The sequence below is a fragment of the Palaemon carinicauda genome, chromosome 15 (genome assembly GCF_036898095.1).
Source record: "Palaemon carinicauda isolate YSFRI2023 chromosome 15, ASM3689809v2, whole genome shotgun sequence".
Lineage (NCBI taxonomy): Eukaryota > Metazoa > Arthropoda > Malacostraca > Decapoda > Palaemonidae > Palaemon > Palaemon carinicauda.
In genome coordinates, this window is record NC_090739.1 from 104,112,827 (window position 1) to 104,140,751 (window position 27,925).

General features: G+C 47.3%; 1 long non-coding RNA gene across 1 annotated transcript; it reads right to left on the reverse strand.

The window, feature by feature from the left end:
- Positions 1-771: 771 nt before the first annotated feature.
- LOC137654352 (uncharacterized) lies at positions 772-27,389 on the reverse strand. Its single transcript, XR_011046605.1, has 2 exons — positions 27,247-27,389; positions 772-1,157 (listed from the first exon to the last, which is right to left on the reverse strand). It is a non-coding gene; the product is annotated as an uncharacterized lncRNA (long non-coding RNA).
- Between the last annotated feature and the right edge of the window lie 536 nt (positions 27,390-27,925).

A 27,925-nucleotide genomic window follows, 5' to 3' on the forward strand; every position in this document is an offset into this window, starting at 1 on the left:
TAAATAGTCTTACTTTCAGCTCTGAGAGCCGCCTTCCTCTTCCTATCCTTAATTATCTTCCCCGAGTGAGAAACAAAAACTTTCCACTGTTGTTCACTCCAATCCTTGCATTCATCACAAATAGATTCTCTAGAGCACTGACAACCCCTACACTTAATGCACTTACCTAGTTTTGCACCCTCCAGTGCAAAGCCTAACTACTGAAGGACTAGAGTGACATGATGGTAAGACCACAGAATTGTAGAAAAGAAATTCAGCTTCAATTCTACAAACACGAGTTGAATACTTCACCGATATTGGAAATAATACTTCCCAACAAATGAAGAAAAAAAAGTCTGCACCGACCACCGATGTTCACCAGAAGCCGGCAGAGAACGAATTGATGTTACATGGACAGTTGTCCCTGTAGCTCCCTCGAGTGGAGGGAGATGACGTCATCTACATCAGCGATGGCGGCGCCACCGCGGTAGTTTTGAATCTATTGTCTGCTATTCGTAGGGAACCTACAGCTGTATAATTGTTCAGTAAGACACTGCAATAAAAATTTAGTATCACATAGATGCACAGAATTAAGAACTAACATTGTTGTTATTAAGAGCGAATAAAATACTTGCTACAAGATTGAGTAAAAGTTAATAGCTTTTATAATCAAATTCAAAGCTTCCAGAAATAAACACTGATAAACAAATTTCTGGTAATATCAATGTTGTAAAAATTTATATTAATTACTGTAACTTTACTCGTATTATTTTATCTACACTTAGTGACAGCTATTGACCGTATGGGATATAAATAGAATAACCATTGTAACACACAAACCCCTAAAAACTCGATAATTCTGGTCAATTGAGCATCTCAAGATATCTGTAGTAGTGTAATCACAGTTCTCAAATGGGTATGCTAATACTCCAGAAGAGTTAGAGAAGAGTGGACGCTCCAGTTAAAACAATTTGCCAGGCCTCCTTTTGAAATCAAAATTTGATCAAATCAATCGATCATTTTTCTTCCTCTGAATCATTTTGGATTCTTTTTTTTTTCTGTGCTAAATCCCTGCTGTTCATCATCTTGATATCAATAGGAATATCTTCAGTTTAATATCCTGTTCTAGGAAGGAAGTTGTACACGTAGATACCATTTTCTTCTTTGTGGTGACTAGTCTGAAAAATAAAAAGTTGTTAATTCTACATATATATCAGTCCCATTCAAATATTTTACTGTGCACTTCAATATCAAGATTATACTTTTAGGAAAAGAGTCTGCACGCTAAACTATAGAAATAAAATATTTTAATGTATTAACATAAAAGTGGAATTAATGACCAACTAGACATGTCCATGACATGTATAAAGTGGAAAAGTGTTACCTCCTAAACCTGAAGGCAATACTTCACTACTATAACTGAATAATCAGTCACTACAATAACTGAATAACCGGTCACTGGTAATCCACAGATAAGCAGAATTCCCCATATTCCTTAATTTTCTTCAAGAGATATGCAATAAATTATAATCCCCTGAATACAACATCCTACCTTACACCACAATGGATACCTGGTCACAAACACAATACTCATAAAATGTCTATAAAAAAAAGTATTTATAAACTCCGAGCAAAAATAACAAATTTGGAAATAATTTGTATTTTTCCTATCATACAAACCTGGAGCTATTTATACGGTATTACTTTCGGCAATGCTGAAAACCAGCCAAAACAATTTTAGTGAGGGATAATTACCCCATCCGCTAGTTAGCGGGAGGGGGTTGGGGTAGACTGGCTAACCCGCTCACTCACACCTTTTTGCTTTCTGGTAGGACTTCTAGGGGGACAGGGTGGCGGGCCAATTTATATAAATAGCTCCAGGTTTGTATGTTAGGAGCAATAAAAATTATTTCCAAATTTGTTATTTGTTCCGACACAGATACAAACCTTCGCTATTTATAAGGTGACTTTCTCTTAGGAGGGAGGAAGTTCTACCAACTGGCTCATGACCTGGGGCTCCCTCTAAATGATCTTTGATCTAATTAGTAGGAACCCTATCCTCACTAAAATCAAAGTAGTTACAAGGTAACTCAATGATAGCGGCCTGCAGAAGCTTGTGTGAGAGAGACTTGTGGCTTGTCTTTACATAGGACCTCGAGGATAAGCATAAGTTCCAAGACATATCCAATACCCTCCCTCACGAGGTATTGGTGACAAAGTATTTATTCATACTCAGGATGCACAAGGGATATGAATCTTACCTGCAGAGGGGTGAGGTCAACTATGCTTCGGTATTGCAGAGCTGTTTCCCCAGGGGTGGGGAGGAGGTGAAAGAAAGAAAGGAGCCACACATTCTTTTCATTCACCCCAGACTAACCCGGGTAACCTCAGCCCTCAACCCTCTGCTACTTGTCCATCAAGGAGCCTGAGACATTAGATCACTTGTTGTGCGGCCATCACAGGACCAATGGAAAAGGTTTCTATGCTCCTGTGGGTTATGTCTTTCAGGTAGTGGGCTGTGAAGGTCGTCTGACGCTTCCACACGCCCGCTTGCAATACATTTGCCACAGAAAAATTCTTTTTGAACGCCAGAGACGTTGCAATGCCCCTGACGTCATAGGCTCTGGGTCGGATAGACATAGAAGGGTCTGGATATAGAGCGTATTCGATTACTTTACTTATCCAGGAGGAAATATTATTCCTCGTGACCCTCCTCTTGACCTTCCCGTGCTCACAAAAAGTGCTTGTAGACGGGGGTGAGCTTTTGCTGTTCTTTTTAAGTAACACCTCAGACTCCTTACTGGACATAGTAACAGTTGGTCTGGATCTTCGGTTAGAGAACAAAGACTATCCGAAATGGGCCAAAACCTGGAGTCCGGCACACCCGGATTTTGAGTCTTAGCTACAAACTCAGGGACATAGTTGAGGATTAATTCCCACCCCACCTCCTAGAGTGGGAGACATCAGCAGATAGACCATGAAGTTTGCCGACTCTCTTGGCCGAAGCCAGAGCGAGCAGACACCGTCTTCCACGTGAGGTGGCGATCGGAGGCCTAGCGTAGTGGTTCATAGGGGAAGCCCTTCAGACACCTGAGGATCCGAACCACGTTCCAAGGGGGAGGTTTTAGCGCTGCCAGGGGACAAGTAAGCTCGTAACTACGTATGAGCAAAGTAAGTTCCAACGAGGAGGAAATATAGACTCCTTTCAGTCTAAAGGCAAGACTCAAGGCTGAGCGGTAGCCTTTGACTGCCGAGACTAAGAGAAGCATTTCTTCCCAAAGGTATACAGGAAACTCTGCTATAGTTGGAAGAGAGGCATCGAGGGGAGAGATACCCATTCCACGACACCAACCACAGAAAACTGACCACATCGCCTGGTAGTGTGCCTCTGTAGATCTGTAGATCTCCTGAGGTGTCCAGCCATTCTTTTCGCAACCGGTTGCGAAAAGCCTCTCTGTGTGAAGAGGTGCTGGATAGTCTCCAGGCGTGAAGTCGAAGTGAAGCTACGGCTTTGTGGAAGATGTTGACATGTGGTTGTACTAAGGATCCTAAACAGAAGTCCAGCCACGAAGTAGCCTGCTTGGCGTACTCCACCACATTCTCCTGGTTCAGGATTTCAGAGGCCGAAAAGGAGACTAGAAGTCCAGTAAATTTCTCGAATTGTATGGCCTTCGATGTGCCTCTATAGTGTGTCGAGAGGCAGCGTTGGAAGAGATTCCCCGAGGATCTCGTAGTACCTCCTCTGAAACACATACGGAGGAGGAAGGAGCTTGGAGGACGAGCTAGAGCGGATAGAGGAGATGGACCCAGTTGCCTGGGACACTGCCTTCGATTTGGCACTCTTCAACCCCTTTGACCAGGGCAAAGCTGCACTGGTCCTCTGAGGAATCTGAGTGCCGTACAACTGGTCAAGGACAGTTTCTTTTCCATCCAGAGGGTCTGCTGATGGATCTGGTAGTCCATTGATGGAACGAATGCAAGGTAGGACCTGCCAGAAGGCATGTTCCGACTCCTTCCTCTCATCCTCCGTAAGCTTAGGGGTAGCGGCTGCTGGCAGAGCGTCGTCCTCGAAATCGCTCTGCCCTTCCACGTCTGAGCTCTCATCCATAGGAGCCCTGAGTGGGTCAAAGTCGTCAACTGGATAGACTGTGGATAGGGAGACTGCCAAGGAGGTGCTTGCTTCCGGCTGCCTGGGAGGCAGTGAGGAAGGAAGCCTGGCCGAGGATTTGGGGATGTGAACAAATCCTTCGGTTCCCTCCCACGAGGCCGGGGGTCCTCAGTCCCCAAGGGCCTAGAGGGCTCCAATGGCTTACGGGTGGAATGCAAGTACGTTGCCGTATGGGTTGAGTCCCGTCCGGTCGCAGATTGTGCCACCTTAGGCACTATCTCGAACGGTGAGGGACAAAAGGAGTCTCCATAGGAAGTAACCCTATCCTCCTTGGGGGGCGAAGGACAAATCCTTTTCCTTTTCCCCTTTGGTCTGGCCTGTGGCGTCATGAACTGCAGGGGCTACCCGGAGGTTCTTGTTTAATCTCCTCCAGAGGTCTTTTGTTAGGGGATGACCATTTCCCCTTGCCAGAAGGACCCGCATGTGCAGAATCTTCTGAACTCCTACTAGGGTCGGAGGGAGGAGAGGACCCTGGGAAGAGAGGTGGCGATAAAGGGATCCTAGGTGTGTCACCTAAGGACTGGGAGTGGGGAACGACACCTTTCATGGCTTGGCGCATTACACTGAATAAGGCTCTAAGCCACAGGGGGTCACGGGCTCCAGAGGAACTAAGGGGGAGGTCATTAGGAAGGCAATGCTTCCTGGGTTTAGGAACCTGGGCAGGTTTCCTAACCCTCTTGTCTAAGGGAGGCTTCCCTACAGGGAAGATCGGCACAGGCCTACCCTTAGGGATAGGATCTGGGCTTGGTCGTGCAGGCGACTGTTGTCTCTGTTGAGGCCTAAGAGGCTTGAGAAACTGATTGTGAGCACCAAAATGGTTGCGTGCTCGCACGCCAAACTGTTGGTAGGCGGAAGGGTGCTCGTGCGCTCGCCCTTCCGGATTGCGTGCACCTTGTCCGCGCTCACGGCGCGCATAAGGTTGTTCGCGCGCATGGCGAGCAACAGAATGTTCGCGCATATGGCGCGCCATAGATTGAACACGCGCGCCATGTTCGCCATTTTGTTTGCGCGCGACAAATTGGTCGTGTGCGCCAATTTGGCCGTGCGCGCAAGAGCTCTCAGACTGGTGAAAGACTCACTGCTACGCTCACCCGAAGGTTCACGATAGCTTGTGTTGTGCGAGAGCAAACGATCAACACAACGAGAGTTTGAAAACTCGGTCATAAAAAGAATGACCATGGTCACGAAAACCCAAAAATTCAGCGTGAACATGATGGATCAATGCAACGAGAAACCAAAGTTTCTCTGTCACGAGACCCCGGAGGATCAACGTGACTAAGGGTACGAGGGACCAAAGGCCCAACGTAGCCTGTGTTGCGAGAGCCCGAAGAGTCAGTGCAACGAGAGACCGAAGTTTCCCAGTCACGAAACACCGAAGTGTTAGCATGACTAAAGTTACGAGAGCCCAAGGGTTCAGCGTAACTCAGGTTACGAAGGGTAAACGTAATGAGGAACCGAGGTTCCTCTGTCACGAGAACCAGAAAAGTCAGCATGACTGACGGCACGAGAACCCGGAGGTTCAACATTACCATCGTTACGAGAGCTCGAGGGTTCATCGTAACAGAAACCCGAAGGTTTCAAGCAGCGAGAGCCCGAAGGTTCAGCGCGATGGAGACCCGAAGGACTCCTGCTGTCATGAGAACCCGCAGGATCAACACGACGAGAGCCTGAAAGCTCACGATCACGCCAGCCCAAAAAGGGTGATCGTCATGAGACCCCGAAGGGCCAATGTGAGGAGAAACAGCACGTTCAAAAAGACGTCTCCTCACAGCCCGAGGAGGAGAACGTCCGGGGTAGAGAGGGGTTATCCACCCCTCCACTCTACGAACCTCCGCTGAGGAGCGTTCAACAGACTCCGCCCAGGGGGGGGGGACTGAACGAGGTCTACAGATAATTCCTACGCAGCGGAGGAGAGTTCACCCGAAGGAGAACTACACTTATAACAAGGTTATTGTTCCGCCCCAGGAGGAGAACCAAAAGCATAAGGAGATTCCCGATGTAAAGAGGCTATCTTCTCTCACGAACGAGAGATATGTTCCCCCAAAGGGGAAGCTTGCCTTGGAGAGAGCCCTGCCACCACCCCTGGTAGGTTAGCTAACTCCTCGGCTTCGGAACCAGACTCTCGGCCTGACTGACGGGCAACAGCACCTGCACCCAAAGTAGGAGGATCAACTTCCGCAGAGGAAGGAGATGACCGCCTTCTCTCTGCTTCCTTTCGGAGGAGTTTCAGGAGAACTTTCTTCGAAGGGGGCCCATCAACGCCCAGCGATGGCCACAAAGACACAAGGTCTGGAAAGGAACAGGCGCTCCCTGGGGGAAGGCAAGGAGCCAACTCACTAGGGGAGCCGGCACCTTTGCCTATCCTACAGGGTTGACCTGGAGTCACAAGCCCTGCGCTACTGCTCGGCTGTGCCCCTGAAGAGCCTGGTCGAGAATTAGCTTCGGGCAGAGATTTGGGCGTTGAGGAAGCAGCAGCCCGCAATGTCTTTGATTTCGAGGAAGACCCCGAAAGCAAAGATTTGCGCTTAGACTACTACTTCTTACGTGCAAACGTCTTCCACTAGGAGGCAGGCCCCTTCCTACACTCGGAACAAGTGTTGTCCCGCGAACACTGACATCCCCGGCAAGCCGGGCATAAAATGTGAGGGTCAGTCTCCACGGACGACATGAAGGTACCGCAGCAGCGGTCCTCAATACCTGGACATGTCCGCATAGCGGGACAATAACCAAACACGCACCAATACACAAAAGAAAAATGACAAATTCGAAGATAATTTGTATTTTTCCTAACCATACAAACCTTAGCTATTTACATTGGGTTTACCTTTTAGCACAGCTGAAATAGCGAGCCATTAGAATTTAACGAGGGTGTATTACCCCCGCGCTAGTTAGCGGGGGGGTAGGGGAGTGGTAGCTAGCTACCCCTCCCCCCTCTCACAGAGATGAATGCTCACTTTCACTTAGAGGTAGGACTTGTCTTGGGGGACAGGGCTGGCGGGCAAATATGTGTAAATAGCTAAGGTTTGTATGGTTAGGAAAAATACAAATTATCTTCGAATTTGTCATTTGTTCCGTAACCGAAATACAAACCACGCTATTTACATTGGGTGACTTACCCCTTAGGTAGGGTGGAAAGTCCCCAGCCATACTGGCTTTGGCTTTACCCGGGGACTCAGAATCCGAGTGAGTCGCACTCGAGAAAAGGAGTCCCTGCACCTCACAAGTTCCTTGCTCCGCAAGGAACCGTGTGGCCTACATAAGCTTGTGTGTGAAGGAAGAAGTGTGACCCGTCCTAGGCAGTTGACCTGGAGTTCCAGAAGGAACTCTGGGTTAGGACGTTCCCAATACCACCTCGTCAGGGTATGGGGGACGCGACAGTATTGACTCAATACTCTGAACACAAGGAAGCATGGTTTACCTGCAGAGGTTCGAGGTCAGCTATGCAGAGACCAGGATGCTGCTTCCCCGTAGAGGGGATGATGAAGAAAGAATTAAGGGCCAGACATACTTCTTTCTTTCATGCAGACTAAAACCTGATAACAATGCCCTCAACCTTCTGCTACCTGTCCAAAAAGGAGCCTGAGGTTAGACCAGCTGTTGTGTAGCCACCACAGAGCGATAGAAAACGTATCGAGACTCCTGTGGGTCACGCCCTGCAGGAAGCGGGCTGCGAAGGTCATTAGACGCTTCCAGACTCCAGCTTGTAGCACCTGCGTCACAGAGTAGTATTACTCGAAGGCGAGGGACGTTGCGATGTATCCAACATCGTGCTGTAGGGCGACGTGACGGGGGAGGGTCTGGAGACAGGTCGAGATGAATGTCCTTGAGTCCGGGCTGAAGAGGTATACTGGTGACTCTCCCCCGTGTCCTCCTTGTGCTCCCAAATCGGCTGCAACTGAGGACAAACTGCAGCTGTTCCCAAAGCTAACCTCTCGATTCCTTTACTGGCAAGAAAGAGAAGGTCTTGGGACATCAGATACAGAATGGAGACTCGAAATCTTGAAGGAATTGGACCGAAGGGCCGGGACCCCCAAATTCTGAGTCTAGCCAACAACTCAGGAGCGAACCTGAATGTTGCCTTCCCCTCTTCCTTAGAAAGGGCGGAGTCGTACGAGACCAAGAAGATTGCTTACACACTGCCCGTGGCCAGAATGAGCAGGAGACCCAAGGCGGCATACAATCCGAGGCCTGTCGTAAAGGGTCTTGAGAAGATCTCTTAAGGTACTAAAAAGTCCGAGCCATGCTCCAAGTTGGAGGTCTTCCTCCGACTAGGGCAGGGACGATCGTAGCTTCGCATGAGCGAGGAAAGATCCAGCGGGCAGGAAAAAGTTATTCCTTTAAGCCCGAAGGTCAGGGAAAGGGTGAGCGACAGGCTTCATTGCCGAGAGCGGAAAGGAGTTTCCTCCCGCCGAAAGGAAGACCCCTGCGGATGACTATCGCAGATGACGCGACCTCCGTTCCGCGACTGTAGCGGGTTGTCTCTTCTTGAGGAGGCGGCGTAGTGTCTCCAGGCATAAAGCCGAAGCGACGCCCCGGTTCGGGAGAGATGTTGCAGTGTGATTGTTTGAGTAGTCTGCGCCGTGGGAGAAGCTCTCCCGGGAGTTCCGTCAGGGGAAGCAGAGGGTCCAGAAACCGTTCTGCGCATAGTCCCAGTGGAGCTCTCCCATTGAAAGGTTGACAGACAACCTGGTCTTGTTGAGACCCATTCTCAACAGACAAAAAGGAGGGAAGACGCAGGCGTCGAAGTTGTCCCACCATCACCGGAATGCATCTTGCCAGAGTCTCGGGGTCTGAGACTGGGGGGAAGAACAGCGGAAGCTTGAGATTCCAAGCTGTCGCGATCAGGTCCCCCAGACCAGGACTTGCTGGTTACTCAAGGCCAAAGACCCCCAGGTACACTCTCTCTACGAGGCTCTGCTCGGATAGTCGGAGAGAACATTCCTCTGCCTGGAATGAGAGAGCCGATGGTGGTATTGAGAGTATCTCAATCATCTCGGTATCTCTACTACCAGATGTGAAGGTGTGAAAATGCGTCCCCTGCTGGTTAGAACACGCCAGAATCCTGAAGTCGACGCGCACGGAGCGACTCGGCAGGAGCTGTAGGATCTGTAAAGGGGCCAGACTACGGCCCCTAAGCCTGCCTGAATGATGGAGAGGTATCCTTCAGGTCCTGACCATAGGCCTGGACCGGAACATGCCCCCCCCCCCTTTTCTTTGACGAGTCCGAGAACAGCATCAAGAATGTGGGGAAAGGACGAGAATATCCACTACCATCAAGAGGTTCCATAGGTCAACACCCATTGCAGGTCTAATAGTTCCGCTGGTCCCATAGGGGCCAGGAAGTCCGGTTAATCGTTGCCTGAAACTACCGGAACTTAGACCGCCCCACATGGAACTTATCCTGAGGCGACCGTTCGGACTATAGAAGGGTCAATGAGGAAAGGAGAACTAAGAAACGTTCCAAGATAGGGCTGAAAGCTCTGCTTGACTGAGAACAGGTACTGCGACTCTCCTCAGTCTTGCCACAGTCAACTGAAAGGAAGGCTCGGAGGATGTGGCTACAGAATCTGGCGTCCCCAGGTGGTCAGCCATCCAAGTACCGACAAGAACCGACGTTGCTTAACCTCACTGGACGGACGAGAAGCGGGGTTTCCAACGTGGTAAGGACGTTGACTCAATATCATGGCCAGATACTCCAGATGTTGAGGCCGAAGAAGAGAAGGCTCCAAGCAAAATACCATGAACCCACTCTCATGGTAAGCATCCGGAAGCTTGTCCCGGCGCTGAAGAAGGTCGAGCCCGAGCCTACCGGAGTTGACCAGCCCTCCAAAAAGCGAAGGAGGCGGAAGCCTGCACCTGAGCGGCCATGAGGAAAGCAGGGAGAGTTTCTCTGGGGAAAAAACCTGCTATGCCACGGCGGGATCGCCACACTGCATCATTAGCAGGAATACTTGCAGTCTAGGCTGAATTCCACGAGCTCCCTGGAAGATGGATGGAATGGAAACTGAAAGTACCCGTCCTTCCGATCCAGGGTTTAAGGACTTGATCCTGTCGCCTCGTTACCAGTCTGATCGATTCTGCTGTTCTACGCTGGCCGAAGTTTGTTCGACAAACTTAATCAGGGCTGAGAGGTCAACTACGGAACTCCCCTCTCAGATCCTTCCTTACTAGAGAGGATCGACTGAAGAAGCCGGGGGTGAAGCCGTCGATGATCCTATGGAGGACCTTCGCCTAAGGTATGGATCATTCTGCCCAACCGGGTAACTCTTGCCGACGCTATGGCATAGAGGTTTAGAGACACTGAATTCGCTGACAGAGACGGCAGGCGCGATATCCTTGGCTGATCACAGAGATCGTGCAGGAATGGGCATCGGGAAGCTGTCATCCGGATGAGTAACCTTAAGCATCCTCCCAGCGTGAAATCTGCAATCCTAGAGTTCGTGAACTCTGCCGCTCCCTTTAGGACTATGCCCCCCCCGGGGGAGCCTCCCGTGCCATCTGTTCCTGACAGGAGGAAACTGCAATTGGACACCTTGTCTCAGTTGTCGTAGCCGATAACTTAGGCCGACGTGGTGGAAAGAAAAAGGCGCTGCAGCCCTGCAGAGTCTGGAAGAAAGCGCCTTGGAGGAGTGAAAACGAAAGTCGATTTCCTCCGCACAGCCGCTGTCTAAGTCTCTGTCCTTGGGCACAAACAAACTCTTCTCAAGGATGGAAGGGTGTCTAAGGTTGTCGACATCCACAGATGAGACACCCGAAGGAGGCCCTCTGTCAGCGCGTCCAGATGGTACAACATCGTGCTTGTCCGTAAGTTAGATACTTAACGACGAAAAGCCAAGGTGCCTGGGCCCGAGAGGAGGAAAGTACCCATGATCTTCCATTAGCTTCCTTGAACCAAACCTCGGGCCGTAACCGAGGAGGGAAAGGACCTGGGAAGCCCCCAGAGGAAGGGGTAAGCAGTCACCCCTTGGCCGATGGAGAAATCTTGAACGGAAAGCCCCCCGCCAAAAATCCTTCCAGGGAATGACGGGGAAGGGCTAACCCAGGTTCTGGAAAGAGGAGTGTTGCTCAGACCTCCCTGAAGTTTCTTCCTATTCTTGCAAGTGCCATGCTCTGCGTTTACGGGGTGAGGCCGTGTTCTGGAAATACGCTCCAGAAGAACTCGCCAGGCTGGCCATGCTGCGAAAACCCCAATGGGAATCGTGGTCGCAATCGCCCTGGAGCTCGCGCGATGGTAAATCAAAGATTTGCGCGTGGGCGAACGTGGAAGCGCCCATGCGCGGTCACGCAGGAACGCAAACGAAGGTGAGCGAAGGAGCGCAGAAGGAGGGCGAGCGTGGTAGGGAGGGCGAGCGTGGTAGGGAGGGCGAGAGCTGGTGGTCGGCGAGCGATAACCCATAGACGAGCAATGGATACTGCAAGAATTAAGCCGCCGGAACGCCGCCGGTTCGCGCGACGGGACTCCGCCGGTTCGCGCGACGGAACGCCGTCCGTCCGCGCGATGGAATGCCGTCGGTTCGCGCGCAGCGAACATTGGAGAGCATGTGCCCGGACGTGCATGAGCGTAGATGTGCAGCACGTGGGCATGCGGACGAGCAGGTGAATGATCGCGCGGGCGCGCAGGCAAGCGGTCGGGCAGGCAAGCGGTCGGGCAGGCAAGCGGTCGGGCGGGCGAGCGGTCGCGCAGGCGAGTGGGCGCGAGGGTGGGCAGGTGAATGAGCGCGTGTCCGAGGCGGCGAATGCAAGCGTTAGCGCGATGGCTAGGAAACGCGCTGCCGCGTGGGCAAGGAAGACCGCTGGCGATGTGAATCAACAGGCGATCGGTGGTGAGCTGGTGAGCGCTGACGCGCAGGTGGGCGATGGCGCGTCGGCAAGCGACGGCGCGTTGGCGAGCGGTGGTGCGTTAACAAAACGCTAGCGAGCCGATGAAGAATCGCGCAGGTGCGTAGGCGATTGCCAACGCGAGAGAGACTAGCGATGGTTAGCGCGCATCGCGCTAACAGAAGGCGCGCAGGTGCATCAGGAAGGTGAGCGCTGAAGCCAGCTGTTAATCAGGCGATCCTAGACGGTCAGAAAACAGTTGGCGCCCATTGGTGTGTGGCAAAGAAGGGCGCGCAGGCAGATCGATGGCGATCGTTGACGCGTAGGAGATCGCTGGCGAGCAGGTGAACGTTGACGCGTCTAAGGTCGCTGGCGAGCTGATGATCGCTAACGAGCAGAAGGCAACGCGTGGAAGCCTGTGCATAGAAGAAGTGTCCTTGACCCAGACCTGAACCGAAGTTCTAGATCGCGAGGGCGAACGTGGGCGCACAGGGTGCGTAACAGGAATCAACAGGAACAGCAGGGATGATCATCATGAGAGCGCTGACGAACAGGAGAGCGCTGGCGAACAGGAGAGCGCTGATGAGCAGGAGCAGGGGAGAACACAGCAGAAGGGCGCGCAGGGGAACCCTGACACGCAAGGGAAGAACCCCCGTGGGAGGCAACCCTTTGCCCCGAAGGGATCGTTGTCCGTCGGGAGACAGATGTCGATCGGAAGACCGTCGCCTGTCCGCCGGGAGACTGATGTCCGTTGGAAGGCCGTTGTCCGTCGGGAAGACCGTTGCCCGTCGGAAGACGAGATCAGACTGCTGTCCATCTGCACCAAGGCGGAAGATCCTTACCCTTAACTGGAGTAAAGGGAAGGTTCAAGAAACTGATCTACAGCTGGAGGCACCTTGGCACTAGATTGAGATGGGGATGATCGTCGTGCCTTGTCTGACGAAGATCTCCTTCTAGGATCAGAACTCTCATGTGGCTAACTCGAATTGGACTATAAGGGAATCCGTGGAATAGCCGTGACTGGAAAAGTCAGGGGCTATGGCAGTGGAAGAGCCACACGCAAAGACTTCTGCAGGGTTGATAAAAAGGTACTAACCCAAGAACACAGCAGAAGGGCGCGCAGGGGAACCCTGACACGCAAGGGAAGAACCCCCGTGGGAGGCAACCCTTTGCCCCGAAGGGATCGTTGTCCGTCGGGAGACAGATGTCGATCGGAAGACCGTCGCCTGTCCGCCGGGAGACTGATGTCCGTTGGAAGGCCGTTGTCCGTCGGGAAGACCGTTGCCCGTCGGAAGACGAGATCAGACTGCTGTCCATCTGCACCAAGGCGGAAGATCCTTACCCTTAACTGGAGTAAAGGGAAGGTTCAAGAAACTGATCTACAGCTGGAGGCACCTTGGCACTAGATTGAGATGGGGATGATCGTCGTGCCTTGTCTGACGAAGATCTCCTTCTAGGATCAGAGCTCTCATGTGGCTAACTCGAATTGGACTATAAGGGAATCCGTGGAATAGCCGTGACTGGAAAAGTCAGGGGCTATGGCAGTGGAAGAGCCACACGCAAAGACTTCTGCAGGGTTGATAAAAAGGTACTAACCCAAGAATGAAGGTCATTGCCTTTCAAGAAGTCCTGGATTTCCTTGGATAACATAGAGGGAGGAGAACGTCGTCTAAGAGGAATCCTAGATGGAGCTTGGGCCAACATAGGAGATGGCCTCTGGGCCAACAGATGCTCTTTCGACAAACGAAGAGGGCGATCAGGAATAATAGGCATTAGCATACTTATTAGGAGGCTGCTTGAACCCCTCTGGGAAGGATATAGGCCTGCTGCTAGAGGTGAAAGCAGCTGAAGGTGAAGGCGAAGGTATTGCAACCGTACTTTCTCTCAATTCCGATACCTCTACTCGCGAAGTACTCGTGGAAATTGCTGTTTTGCGCATAAAATCACAAGATTCATGCGGGAATGTTCTCTTTTTACAAGCACCAGGAGCTGTACTTGAAGATGGAAACCGTGAAGATTCCTGTTGCTCCAGAGAATTGCCTACACATGACATAGTAGGCAGTAAGGGCCTCTGAACACAGGCAAACCGAAGCGTTCGAGAGTGCATCACAAAGGAACGCGTTGGAGAACGTTGCATAGACGAACGCTTTGCTAAAGCGCCCCAGGCAGCAAAGGGCACTGGGGGGTAAATTAACTAGACGCCTGACTGTAGGGTGTTCCATAGCAAGATCAGGTTCGATCCGAGGTCAATGAGGTGAGGGATGATCTGAGGAGCAACGTGTGGATTAATTGCGCGTGCCCTTGCCTCTTCCTCTTGGAGAGGAATGTCTAGACCTTGATCGTAAACATGCGGTTCGCGATCGTGAGCATCTAGCATGCGATCGTGAACGGCGTAAATGTCTCTAGTGCCTAGCTCACGAACGTGGGTGTTGGGCTTGCGATCATGAGTCGCCCTCGTGAACGTGGGCGATGTCCTCATGATCTAGTTCGGCGCAGTCTAGAACAAGCATCCAGACCTAGATCTAGACTGTCTTGCTTGTGCACGAACTTTACCTCGTGAAGAGGAACGCCTCCTACAAGTGTTAAGACCATAGTTCTTGGGAGCGTGAAGCTCTAAAGCAGGAATGACTTGTAGAAGAACAGCGTTGAGAGATCGCGATGACCTGCGATCTCTATGATGATCTTCCGATTGTCATGAACGACGATCGAAAGACGAGTGTCGCAAAGGACAAGGAGATGGAGTGTGTCGTCCTTGTGCTCTGCAAAAAGAAGGAGAACTGGTCTTGTGAAGATTATCGTCAACAGATGGAGGATTCCTGTGGGGAGAAATAAAAGGATTCCTGTGGGGAGAAATAAAAGGCTGAAGATTAGGAGACAACGAGGTCCCTGGATGGCGAGCGGAACCGTCATCAGCAGGAGGCCGATAGTAGGGGGGAACGCGAGCAATCGCCACGTACACTCGTGGAAGGTCCAGGAGAGGACGACAGGTGGACTTCGCAGACCTCCAGAGCGTCAAGATGTTGAAGGCTCTGGAGATAGATCCTTCCTAACATCGCATTGAAGGAGAAGTGAAGCTTCCATCGAAGGGGGAGCAGAAACCCCTAAGGACGGCCACGCCTGCAACACATCCGCATGTGAGAATGGCTCCCTGGCAGCTGGAGGTGAAGTTGCTCCTCTAGGTGAAGCAACCACGCCCCCAGTACCCTGAGGTTGCCAAGGTGTTACAGTATTTGATCTGCACTTCTGCTCAAATGCCTCCTAGAGGAAAGCGAGCGAATAGCTCTAGAAAAAGAGGTTTGGGCGTGCAATAAGAAGAACGTGCTTTATTTGCCAGTGAGGGAGAGAGATCGCTCTTCGTCTTCTTCCTGCACCATCCAAACTTCTACCATTGGGAACCAGACTACTCCCTGTACTCATCACAGGGCGAACCCTGCTCGCAGCGATGCCCTCTGCACATTGGACACAAGGAGTTCAGGTAGGTATCCACCGAAGACATGAGGGTACAGAAAACGACACCCTTGCGATCAGAACACTTCTGCATGAGGGCAGCAAGTAGTAGTACTGTACAAGCACACCCGAAAAGAGAAAGCAAAAAAAAAAAATTGCAAACTCCAAAAGCAGCCTTTGGAGGAGTGAGGAGACGTACACTCTCTACAAGCCAAAAGAAAAAAATGATGTAGCTCACAGCTGTAAGAGTATATATAAGCAGCTGGGTAACCAAGTGATTAGGCAGGGTTGCCCCCTCGCACTTTTAGTCTAATAGCTACCTTCCAGCTTTGCCGAAAGATAATCCACAATAATTAAAAGTAAGGTTTGTTAGTATGGAAATAAAGTGATTACTCAACTCTCAATATTCATAAAAGGCCACAGAACCTAACCTAGTAGTTCCCAAGACACACCTAGCCAGCAGGCAAGACCCCTGACCCCTTTCCCAGGTCACAGACCTAATGGGGGGGGGGAAGCCTCGGACCATCTTTCCCAGGCCACAGAGCTAGCCAGGGGGAAAGTGCCCCTAACCCCAATTCCCAGGTCACAAACTGGTAAAATTATAACTTAGTATATTACAAGATTTCTAACAGAAAAAAACTTTTCCTATAGTAAATATTGTGCTTTCAGTAAATTTTACCCTTATTTCCACCACAAATAGGCAGTTCTCCCCCCTTCCCAACATAAACAGACAAAAACTGGGGGCTTTGGGTGGGGGAAAATGGAAAAACATGAATATATACTGCTGGAATAAAGGTAAAATTCATTGCACACAAACGATTACCTGTAAAAAAAAAAAAAAGTTTGGCCCATAAGGAAAGTTTTCCTCAATGACTTTTTCCTGATTAAAATATAAATTTTGAGATTTCGAGACCCTCCTTCCCCGGTCACAATCCTACAAAGGGGGGAAACCCCTGGACCACCTTCCCAGGTCACAAACTAGTGAAATTAACAGTTTAACACGAAACAAGATTTCTAATAGAAAAAAACCTTATCCTACAGTAAATAGTGTGCTTTCATCGAATCTGACCTTTAATTCTGCCAGAAATGAGCCGTTCTTCCTCCCTTCCCAACAGACAGGTTGGAACCAGGGGCTTTGGGTGGGTGAAAAGAAGAAAAACTTGATTATTTATGACTGAATTAAATGTAAATTCATTGCAAACACACTACTACCTGTAGGAAAAAGTTTCTTCCGTATGGTAAGTTTTTCTTGAATAAAAGTATAAATTTTGACTCATTGAAAAGGCCACAAAACCTATTGTATCCCACCTAACCTAAACTAATAGTTCCCAGGTCACAGACCTAGCCAGCAGGGCCCCCCCCCCCCTCCCACTGCCCTTCCCCGGGCACAAAAAACGAAGTAAATCACAAATAATGTCCTACCTTACTTCATTTACATGGAGTAACACTAACTACAATGGGGTTATAAAAGTAAATTGCATATAATGGCTGGTATAATTATAGAATGGTGCAATAAATGGTTGATAGAAAATAAGACCAGTTTATATTGCATTTTGTAGTTTTCAGCATTTTTTTAAAAAGATTCCTAGCGGAAATCCATAAGTTTTGAGTTTTGAGGGGTAGACTTCCATAACTGAAAAGCTATGGCTTTGCGCTAGGTATCGTTATTAATTACGTTCAAAACACCTTTAAATATAACGAATGTCTAATTGTGTTGATATATGAATTAACTTTCCTAAAATTTTGTTTTTGCCAGTCATAGTCATCAAAAAGTCTTCGTAATATAAAGACTACTATAATCACAACTGATTAACAGTAATGAAACTGTCAAAACACCTGAGATTCGGTTTGTCATGACTCCCGGACACTAAAAACGGGGTTTTCCATCCCATTTTCTATGTATTGGTCCGTAGTATAGTGCCCTGGTAGAGTACCTCTAGTTAATAGCAGTGGTGTTCATCGTTTTACAAATACCTCGTTACTTAATTAAGCCAATGATTTAGATTTGTTTTGCTGTATGCTCGTATTGCTCGCGAATAAACATTACCTCACTGCTCCTATGTTCTGGCATGTGGACAATGTTATTTTGGTGTTAATTATTGATTATACAAACTTAAAAGAGGTGATTACACACTTAAAGGGCGAGTTGTAGCCTCATGCTCTAGCATCTGTTTGAGCATGGTCTTGGCTTCCATTTCCAGTGATCAGACTAAATATATCACACGCGTTTCTACGATCAGACTAAATATATCACACACACGTTTCTACCGAAACCTTTAATTGATAACATGATCAATAAAGTAAGAACTATGATAATATTGCACATTCCAAATAGAAAACGAATAACAAAGAGGTTTAAAACATATAAGCTGGTCCTTTGATGCTATTCCAATAAGTAACTTATGACACAAGCACCCCTTACCAGGGTTTTTGTAAATTACCAGGTGGATGGAGACTCCTATGATGTGCTTTGACAAAAGGAGGAAAATTAGTATTTTTATTAAGCCTGTAACTTTGTTATTAAAGGTTTCTGCCAGTAGTATATGGTATTCAAAATATTGCACCATTCTACAATTGAACCTAACGGCTTCCCTCATACTAGGGGATACAAGCGAATGTAGAATTATGCAAATGCTTTGTTTAATTTTTGTGTATTTATTGTGTCTCAGAAAATAATATATAGAAAAGAATAAGTAAGTCTTACTATGTGGTGTATGTATGATAGCGGCCACCTGTATGAATTATTATGGCTAACTTAGAATGAGGCAGTGTGAGGGGGGGTTGCAGAGGGGGGAGGTTAGCACCCCCCCCCCATTAGGTATGTAGGTAAGGACACGGCTTGTAGGTTAGGTTGGGGGGGGAAAGTCGAGGTCCATTTTTAATCAACGCATGAGGAACTGGGGTTAATGTCTAGGAGAGGGCCTCATGAAGCTATCAGTGATATTCAATTTATTTTTACTAGAATGTGTAGGAATGTATGTAAATAGTGGTATACGAGTGAGAGATAATTTAGTGAAATTCACTAATAGTCGAAATATCGATGATCAAACTCGCGCTACTCTTGTCTTCCTCCCAGATTTTTTCTAAGTCTGTTGTTATTGTTGACTGTGTCTTGTTTTTAGCTCAAATGAGCCCTGTAACTACTATAACCCGCAGAAAATGTTATTTTGATAATAAAATAAATTTTTGAATATACTTACCCGGTGATTATAATAGCTGCAACTCTGTTACCCGACAGACAACTCTACGGTAAAAACTCGCCAGCGATCGCTACACAGGTTGCGGGTGTGCCCAACAGCGCCATCTGTCGTCCAGATACCCAGTACTCAATGTAAACAAAAGACTCAATTTTCTCCTCGTTCCACTGCGTCTCTATTGGGGAGGAAGGGAGGGTCCTTTAATTTATAATCACCGGGTAAGTATATTCAAAAATTTATTTTATTATCAAAATAGCATTTTTCAATATTTAACTTAGCCGGTGATTATAATAGCTGATTCACACCCAGGGAGGTGGGTAGAGACCAGCAATATATGTTTACATTATTATGAGCTAAGAGTTTTTATTTCATTTTAGAAGTTATCAAAATAACAAAAACAAAATAAATAGGTACCTGGTAAGGAAGTCGGCTTGAACAATTTCTCTGCCTTTTAAGTACGTCTTCCTTACGGAGCCTCGCGATCCTCTTAGGATGCTGAACGACCCCTAGGATCTGAAGTATCAAGGGTTGCAACCCATACAACAGGACCTCATCAAAACCCCTAATCTAGGCGCTCTCAAGAAATGACTTTGACCACCCGCCAAATCAACCAGGATGCGAAAGGCTTCTTAGCCTTCCGGACAACCCAAAAAACAACAATAAAAACATTTCAAGAGAAAGATTAAAAGGGTATGGAATTAGGGAATTGTAGTGGTTGAGCCCTCACCCACTACTGCACTCGCTGCTACGAATGGTCCCAGTGTGTAGCAGTTCTTGTAAAGAGACTGGACATCTTTCAAGTAAAGTGACGCGAACACTGACTTGCTTCTCCAATAGGTTGCGTCTATTATACTTTGCAGAGATATATTTTGCTTAAAGGCCACGTAAGTTGTTACAGCTCTAACTTCGTGCGTCTTCACCTTAAGCAAAGTTCGGTCTTCCTCACTCAGATGTGAATGAGCTTCTCGTATTAATCTGATAAAGTCTGACCAAGCATTCTTTGACAAAGGCAAGGATGGTTTCTTAACTGAACACCATAAAGCTTCAGATTGGCCTTGTAAAGGTTTAGTACGCTTTAAATAGAACTTAAGAGCTCTAACAAGGCATAAGACTCTTTCTAGTTCATTGCCTACGATCTCCGATAAGCTGGGGATATCGAAAGATTTAGGCCAAGGCCGAGAAGGCAGCTCATTTTTGGCTAGAAAACCAAGTTGTAGCGAACAAGTGGCTTTTTCTGACGAAAATCCTATGTTCTTGCTGAAGGCATGAATCTCACTGACTCTTTTAGCCGAGGCTAAGCATACCAGGAAAAGAGTCTTAAGAGTGAGATCTTTCAGGGAGGCTGATTGTAACGGCTCCAACCTGTCTGATATGAAGAATCTTAGTACCACGTCTAAATTCCATCCAGGGGTAGCCAAACGACGCTCCTTGGTGGTCTCAAAAGACTTAAGGAGGTCTTGCAGATCTTTATGTTTGGAAAGATCTAAGCCTCTATGCCGGAAGACCGATGCCAACATGCTTCTGTAGCCCTTGATAGTGGGAGCTGAAAGGGATCGTCCTTTTCTCAGGTAAAAGAGAAAAACAGCTATTTGAGCTACAGAGGTACTGGTCGAGGATACAGAAACTGACTTGCACCAGTCTCGGAAGACTTCCCACTTCGATTGGTAGACTCTAATGGAAGAAGCTCTCCTTGCTCTAGCAATCGCACTGGCTGCTTCCTTCGAAAAGCCTCTAGCTCTCGAGAGTCTTTCGATAGACTGAAGGCAGTCAGACGAAGAGCGTGGAGGCTTTGGAGTACCTTCTTTACGTGTGGCTGACGTAGAAGGTCTACCCTTAGAGGAAGACTACTGGGAACGTCTACTAACCATCGAAGTATCTCGGTGAACCATTCTCTCGCGGGCCAGAGGGAAGCAACTAACGTCAACCTTGTCCCTTCGTGAGAGGCGAACTTCTGCAGTACCTTGTTGACAATCTTGAACGGTGGGAATGCGTAGAGATCCAGATGTGACCAATCTAGGAGGAAAGCATCTATATGTATTGCTGCTGGGTCCGGGACTGGAGAGCAATAGATTGGAAGCCTCTTGGTCAGCGAGGTTGCAAAGAGATCTATGGATGGTTTTACCCCAAGTGGCCCAAAGTCTCTTGCACACATCCTTGTGGAGGGTCCATTCGGTTGGAATTACTTGCCCTTTCCGACTGAGACAATCTGCTATGACGTTCAAGTCGCCTTGGATGAACCTCGTTATTAGGTAGACGTCTTGACCTATTGACCAGATGAGCAGGTCCCTTGTGATCTCGTACAACGTCAGTGAGTGGGTACCTCCTTGTTTGGAGATGTACGCCAAGGCCGTGGTGATGTCCGAGTTAACTTCCACCACTTTGCCTCGAAGGAGAGACTTGAAGCTTTTCAAGGCCAGATGTACTGCCAACAGCTCCTTGCAGTTGATATGCATGCTCCTCTGACTCGAGTTCCACAGTCCTGAGCATTCCCGACCGTCTAGTGTCGCGCCCCAGCCCACGTCCGATGCGTCCGAGAAGAGAACGTGATTGGGAGTCTGAACAGCCAGGGGAAGACCCTCTCTTAGGTTGATATTGTCCTTCCACCAAGTCAGACAAGACTTTATCTTTTCGGAAACCGGGATCGAGACCGCTTCTAGCGTCTTGTCCTTTTTCCAGTGAAAAGCTAGATGGTATTGAAGAGGACGGAGGTGTAGTCTTCCTAGTGACACAAATTGTTCCACGGATGACAGCGTCCCTACCAGACTCATCCACAGCCTGACTGAGCAGCGTTCCTTCTTCAGCATCTTTTGGATGGATAGCAGGGCTTGATCTATTCTGGGGGCTGATCGTCTTGTTGTTCAGCAACGTCCTCATCAGAGGGTTCCTCATCCGAAAACTGATGAGGAAACGGCAACGGAGTGGGCAACGTCTGGCTCGCTGAGTCCGGTCGCACTGGTGGATGCGTGACGGAGCCGGACGCAATATCATGGAACTGCTGCACAGTCTGTGAACTGTCAACAACCATGGGTGCGCGAGGAAGCACAGCGTCAACCCGAGACTGTCTAGACCGTCTGGGTTGTGCAGTCAACACCCTACCGGGTTGCTGAGGTTGACGCACTGCGTCAAAACAAGTCACCTCTGCTGGTTGTTGAACGTCCTGAACGTCAACAACCACCTCCGAGCGTCGCTTAACGTCAACGTGCGGCTGGCAACCCACACTGGGTCGCATCGGTGGAGGAACCACCTCAACTGGCATACGCGAGTAGGTTACCTCAGCGTCAACAGGGCGCACACCCGACCGGTTGGAAGGTTGTTGGCCAGAAGGTTCGGTAGCAACCTTCTCCGCATTAAAGTCCTCTATCAAGGACGCAAGCTTGGACTGCATGTCTTGCAGCAAAGCCCATTTAGGGTCTACGGGAGCAGGTGTGGCAACAGACGGGGTTAGCGACTGAGGCGGTACCGTTTACCATCCCTGAAAGCCTTGTTATGCGTGACATAATTGTACAGCAAAACTTCAAAGGCTCGAAAACAGCTGTGAAGTTGACCTGCAAACAACTAGGAGCGTCTCCTGGCCAGGCGCCAGGGAGAGTCTACGAGAATTGAGAAGTCTATCTGGGCAGAAGCATGAACTCCCAAGCCGAGAACTTCTCTCGTGTCATATGAGACACTCGCTCTATAAACCAGTTTAAAAGAAGGGAAAGCAAAGGCTGTATCCCCCAAACTCCTCCTGGTGAAAAACCAGTCGCCTAGCCAACGTAAAGCTCTCTAGGAGAGCGAGAGAGCACTAGCTTAAAAACAACGGCTTCGAAGTAGCTAGGCCTAGTGTAAGCTCTGACGTTTAGGCGAACGAGGAGCAGCAGTTACAAAAAGATCCGGACAAAGATCCTTAAAAAAATCATCATGATTTAATTAAAGTCCATAGGAGGCTAAGCATCTTTAGGCTCCTCTCCATCTGACAGAGTCCTCAAGGGAATATCAGTAGGAGGGGGAACAGCAACTTCCTCATCTACAGGAACCTTGTCCGATAAAAGCTGAGTCTCAAGCAAGGGAGAGACCTACCGCGGTGGCAATGCTTTACAAGCAGAGTCCGCACTCACTGGTGCATTAGTAGCGGACCAGAACGCAACGTCATGTAACTGCTTGACAGTCTGTGAACTGTCAACAACTGAACTGTCAACCACAACAGGTGCGTGAGGACGCACAGCGTCCACTCGAGACTGCTTTGACTGCCTAGACTGAGCAGTCAAAACAACTCTAGAATGCGGAGGTTGACGCACAGCGTCAAAACAAGTCAACTCCGATTGTTAGTGAACGTCTTGAACGTCAACAGGAGCATCAGCAAGTGGCCTAACGTCCAAATGCGGCTGAAAAACCACACGAGACCGCATCGAGTGTGGTTCTAAACAACCTGACTGACGTGACTAAGCTACGCCAACGTCAACAGTAAGCACAAAGGAACGTTAGGTTGGCTGAAAGCCAGGATATCGATGAGATAAACGGCTAGACTCAACGGACTAATCGGCAGAATAGTCTTCCATAAGGGAGGCAAGCATATACTGCATGTCTTGCCATACAACCCATTAAGGATCAACGGAAATGGTTGTGGTAAGAGACGAGGGTAACGTCTGTGACCGCAACACTTTGCCTACAAAAAAAGACTCTCGGAGTCTGTGTTACGCTTTTGTTAGGCGGCGAGCAGTTATCCGATGACTGCATAGGGTCAGAGCTGTCCTAATGGTTGTAACCAGGACGCTGGACCTGTCCTGAAAGGACTGGCTTTCGCTTAAGGGCTTCGAAACCTTGTGACAGGTTTCTTATGCAAAAAGCCTTCGGATGACGAGGAGAAACAACGTCTCTCTCGTTTTATGGTAGGGGAGATCTTGGTAAGATACACCCGATACCATAGAGGGAAAACGTCTGTTCGTTGGTCAAGGCCTCTCGAACCCATAAGTCGTTTGACATTACTTCTCCCCTGGGCTTGGGAGCATGTAAGAGGTCCCGGACTAGGTGAACGACAGGCACGAACAGACGAACCCTCGGACGCAACACTGTAACACTTTGCGCATATCACTTTATCACTTCGATTTTCTGTTTTGCACTTATTTCACTGAAATCGAAACTTTTACTGATTTCTACCTGAAACACGCAATTCTACCCTTCATTAAAAGGTAGTAATTGCGAAATCAGTCGTATAATGCAAGCTCATTAATACCAGCAAAAAAGAGAAAACATATTTTAAGATAAAAAAATCAGTGGCTGGGAAAGACTAAACACTAGTTCATATAACTACGTTTTCAATCTCTCACCGCACATAGCCTGGGGACGAGAATAAAAAACTAAAAAGTTTTATCCTTCCTCCCCTTACAGCGACTAGGGACGAGAGTAACACGAGAACAACGTCACCCGCTTGAACGGAACGTTTTCTCTCCTCTCTCTCCCTCCGTCTCTATCTCTCTCTCTCTTTCTCTCTTGATTTCGCACCTAAGAGAAGAGCCCAATTATATTTCGTCAAAAAAACATGTTATTTGACTAAAGGAAAAAACTAAAAGGTTTTTCAAATAAAAAGTTCCTTTAAAATAGAATTTAAAACATTTAAGCTAAGAAAGAATGAACAAAACGTCAGAATCGATTTACTCTTACTGCAAAGTGAAACCGTGATACACTCTCTCTCTATCGTAACGATAGAGCGCATGTTGAACGTCCTGAACGTCAACAACTGCGTAGCATCAATAAACTAAACGTTAGTTCATCTTTGAAAACAGTACGAAGACTATCAAAGAAATTCTTTCATAAAATATTACATTTAAAAAGTTTTAAATCCTTAGCTCTTTAAAAGCTAATTACGATATAAAGGGCTCAACGTTGATTAACTTCGGTTTCCAAGTTAGGACCGCCTACTCTCAGGAAAGGTCTATATAAACAAAACATTAAAATTATTTTTATATGTTTATAATAAATGGAAAGTTAATCGAAGAGGCCTAATAAAGGCGGAGAGATATAAAATATATAGAGGAAAATCTATAACGTGATATAATTACTAAAAGCCTAAACACACTTCCGTCTAAGGGAAGGGTCAGCCATTTAAAAGTGAGAGAAAGCCCATACTCTCTTTGTCACCATAATTAAATCTATCCAAAACGAATTCAAGATTTAAGATGAAGATAAAACACCTGCATAGCGAAAGCTCAAAACTAGAATAAAGTACTTCACCAATTAGTTGTGAAAAAAACTCCAGTTTAGCAACAGCGAGTAAGTACGTCTTGTCGATAGCTCGACAGAGAGAAAATTGAGTCTTTTGTTTACATTGAGTACTGGGTATCTGGACGACAGATGGCGCTGTTGGGCACACCCGCAACCTGTGTAGCGATCGCTGGCGAGTTTTTACCGTAGAGTTGTCTGTCGGGCAACAGAGTTGCAGCTATTATAATCACCGGCTAAGTTAAATATTGAAAAAACTAGTTTACTATGACGTCTTCACATTTGGCCAATCACAGTGCGACAATACATTTTCTTACCCATCACAGTGCGACAATACATTTTCTTACCCAGCCATTTTATTTCGTTCTAGACATGGAGGCCGTAGCAAGCACGTCATCTGATATTGCACAAGAAATTGAAATTCCAGTTTCTTGTGCTGACTGTTTCTTAAGTTACGGTGAATTTGTTTTAGCCTATTCGGGGAATATCGAAAAACTTGTGGATTTGTGCCAGAGAGACAATTTAATTTTACAAAATAAAAATTGTCCACAGTGTCACGAAGTGTGTAGGGTTGATTACAAGAAACAGTTTTAGGTGTGATAAATCTTACATTACGAAAGGACGTAGACATAAGCGTTGTTCTTATGAAGAGTCTTTGTTTGTGGGTACCTGGTGTTCAAAAGGAAAACTGGACATTGAAACTAATTTAAAATTTATAGTTTTGTGGGTTCAAAACTGGTTTTGCTACGAAGTGGCCATTTCTGAATTAAAATTAAATAAAGGTACTGTATGCGATTGGTCTTCATTTTGCAGGGAAGTTGTAATTACTTGGGTATTTCGGCGCAGCAAGAAAATTGGCGGCAACAATTGTACAGTGGAAGTTGACGAGTCAAAATTCGGCAAACGGAAATATAACGTTGGCCGAGTAATAGACGGCCAGAGAGTATTTAGTGGTATTTGCCGCGAATCATAAGTTTTTTTTTTCTGGTCCCCGTGGAAACCCGGGATCGTGACACCTTGCTCTTGCTGATTAAGGAGAGGATCGAGCCAGGCACAACCATAATTTCTGACTGTTGGCGACCTTATAACTGTCTGGCAGAGGAAGGTTTTGAGCATTTGACTGTTAACCACAGCCTTCACTTTGTTGATCCCCAGACACAGGCTCATACCAATACTGTGGAGAGGAAGTGGCGGGACGTGAAGAATTTAATGACGAAATATGGTAGGAGGAAAAAACACTTCGTCGGGTACCTGGCCATTTCCTACTTCAAGTTGCATGTCAGGGAACCATCGCAACGGCTTCACGTTTTCCTCAAAGCAGCAGCACATCTTTACCTACCAACAGTTTAAGGTAAGCTTAATTAATTTATGGAGTATATTATAATGGTGATAATATAACGATGTATACAGCAGTACCATCACTTGGGAATTGGTTTGATGGATGTGTTAGGTAGTGGCCGTATGGGGGGGGTCGCAAGGGGGGGGGGGGTCGCAAGGGGGGGGGGGTCGCAAGGGGGGGGGGGTCGCAAGGGGGGCAGAGCCCCCCCCAACCCCCGGTAGGCCTAGGTAGGGGTACAGGGCCCCCAGGGTAGGTTAGGTGGTTGTACTAGGTTTGGTAGTGCCCCGAAAAATCACTTTTCTCCTCCTCCACCCACCCAAAAGCCCCGCTTCCCACTGGGGTTCTTTTTTATTCATTTCCTCATGTTTCTATACACTGTGCAACATTAATCTGGTTGCTTTTTGCCGTTTTTCGTCGTTAATACTTGAAAAACGGGTGTGGCATTCTCCTAGACATTTACCGGCACGGGCCACTGATATACAAAGGCTCCCTTACTATTATTTATAGATTCTTCAGTAATTTCTTCAACCTTAAAACACCCGGTTCCCAACAGATGGTCCCTATATGGTATACTATTATTATTTCGCGACATGTAGAGGTCATTTTCGAAGGAAAACTGAAGTTTTTAATATAAATCCCCATTTCTTTATTTAGTAAAGCCTTTCCTGTGTTGTTATATAATAATACCATTAAAAGTAACAGAGGCTTTGTATATCAGTGGCCAGTTCTTCAAGCGAGCATAAAATATGGACACCAATTAAACTAAACTTCCCCCCTAACCTAACAAGCTGTGTCCTTACCTACTTGACCCCCCCCCCCCCCCGAGAACCCTCTTACACAGGTGTAGTTTTAGTCAGCCGTCATCATACATACACCCAAGAGTAGCACTCATTATGCGTTTGACTTGGACTTGCACAGCAAATGGCAATTGGACCTATGAAGTTATGCCATTGGTGAAATGTCTTGGCCTATGATCGACGGCTGAAACGGAGAAGGCATACCATCATTACAAAACTACACGGCTATCCATTTCATATTTGAAAATAACTTTTAAGACACTTAATTATACCGGACCTGGTATCTAAATCAGTAGTACCAACCTTTGGAAAACTGCTTAACGTTCAATCACCTAAATTGTCGTAAAAAAAGAAGTATGTCAGCTTTACTTAACCGTCCTTCAACAACTGGAACTGGGTTCGGTAGTCCGGTACCAGAACCTGAACCTGAACCTGTAGGCGGTGGTGAAATGACACAGACACACCAGACTGCGGAACAATACATTTGGCAGAATACTGGAACGTGGAATCTTTATTTATATCTTGATTTGATCATATCTTTCGTTTGAATACTATGACATATAGATTGAATAAAATGTACATTAAGTGCATGTATATTTAATCAGCTGGTTTTACGATAAGATGGAAGAAATACCGTGAACTACTTTTCTGACTTTTTCCAGACTTTTTTTTTATTCAAGCAAAATATTGCACGGACAACACCCCGATAAAGAATGTACACATTCAAATACCCTTATAAACACGCAGATCACACAAAGATACACGCATACATTGTATATATATATATATATATATATATATATATATATATATATATATATATATATATATATATATATATATATATATATATATATATATATATATATATATATATATATATATATATATACCTGCCCATTAAAGGTAGAAATCCTCCAAATAACCAAATATATTTATGTTAAACGGTAGCTGTGGCGAAATTTCACCGGTTTATACTCAA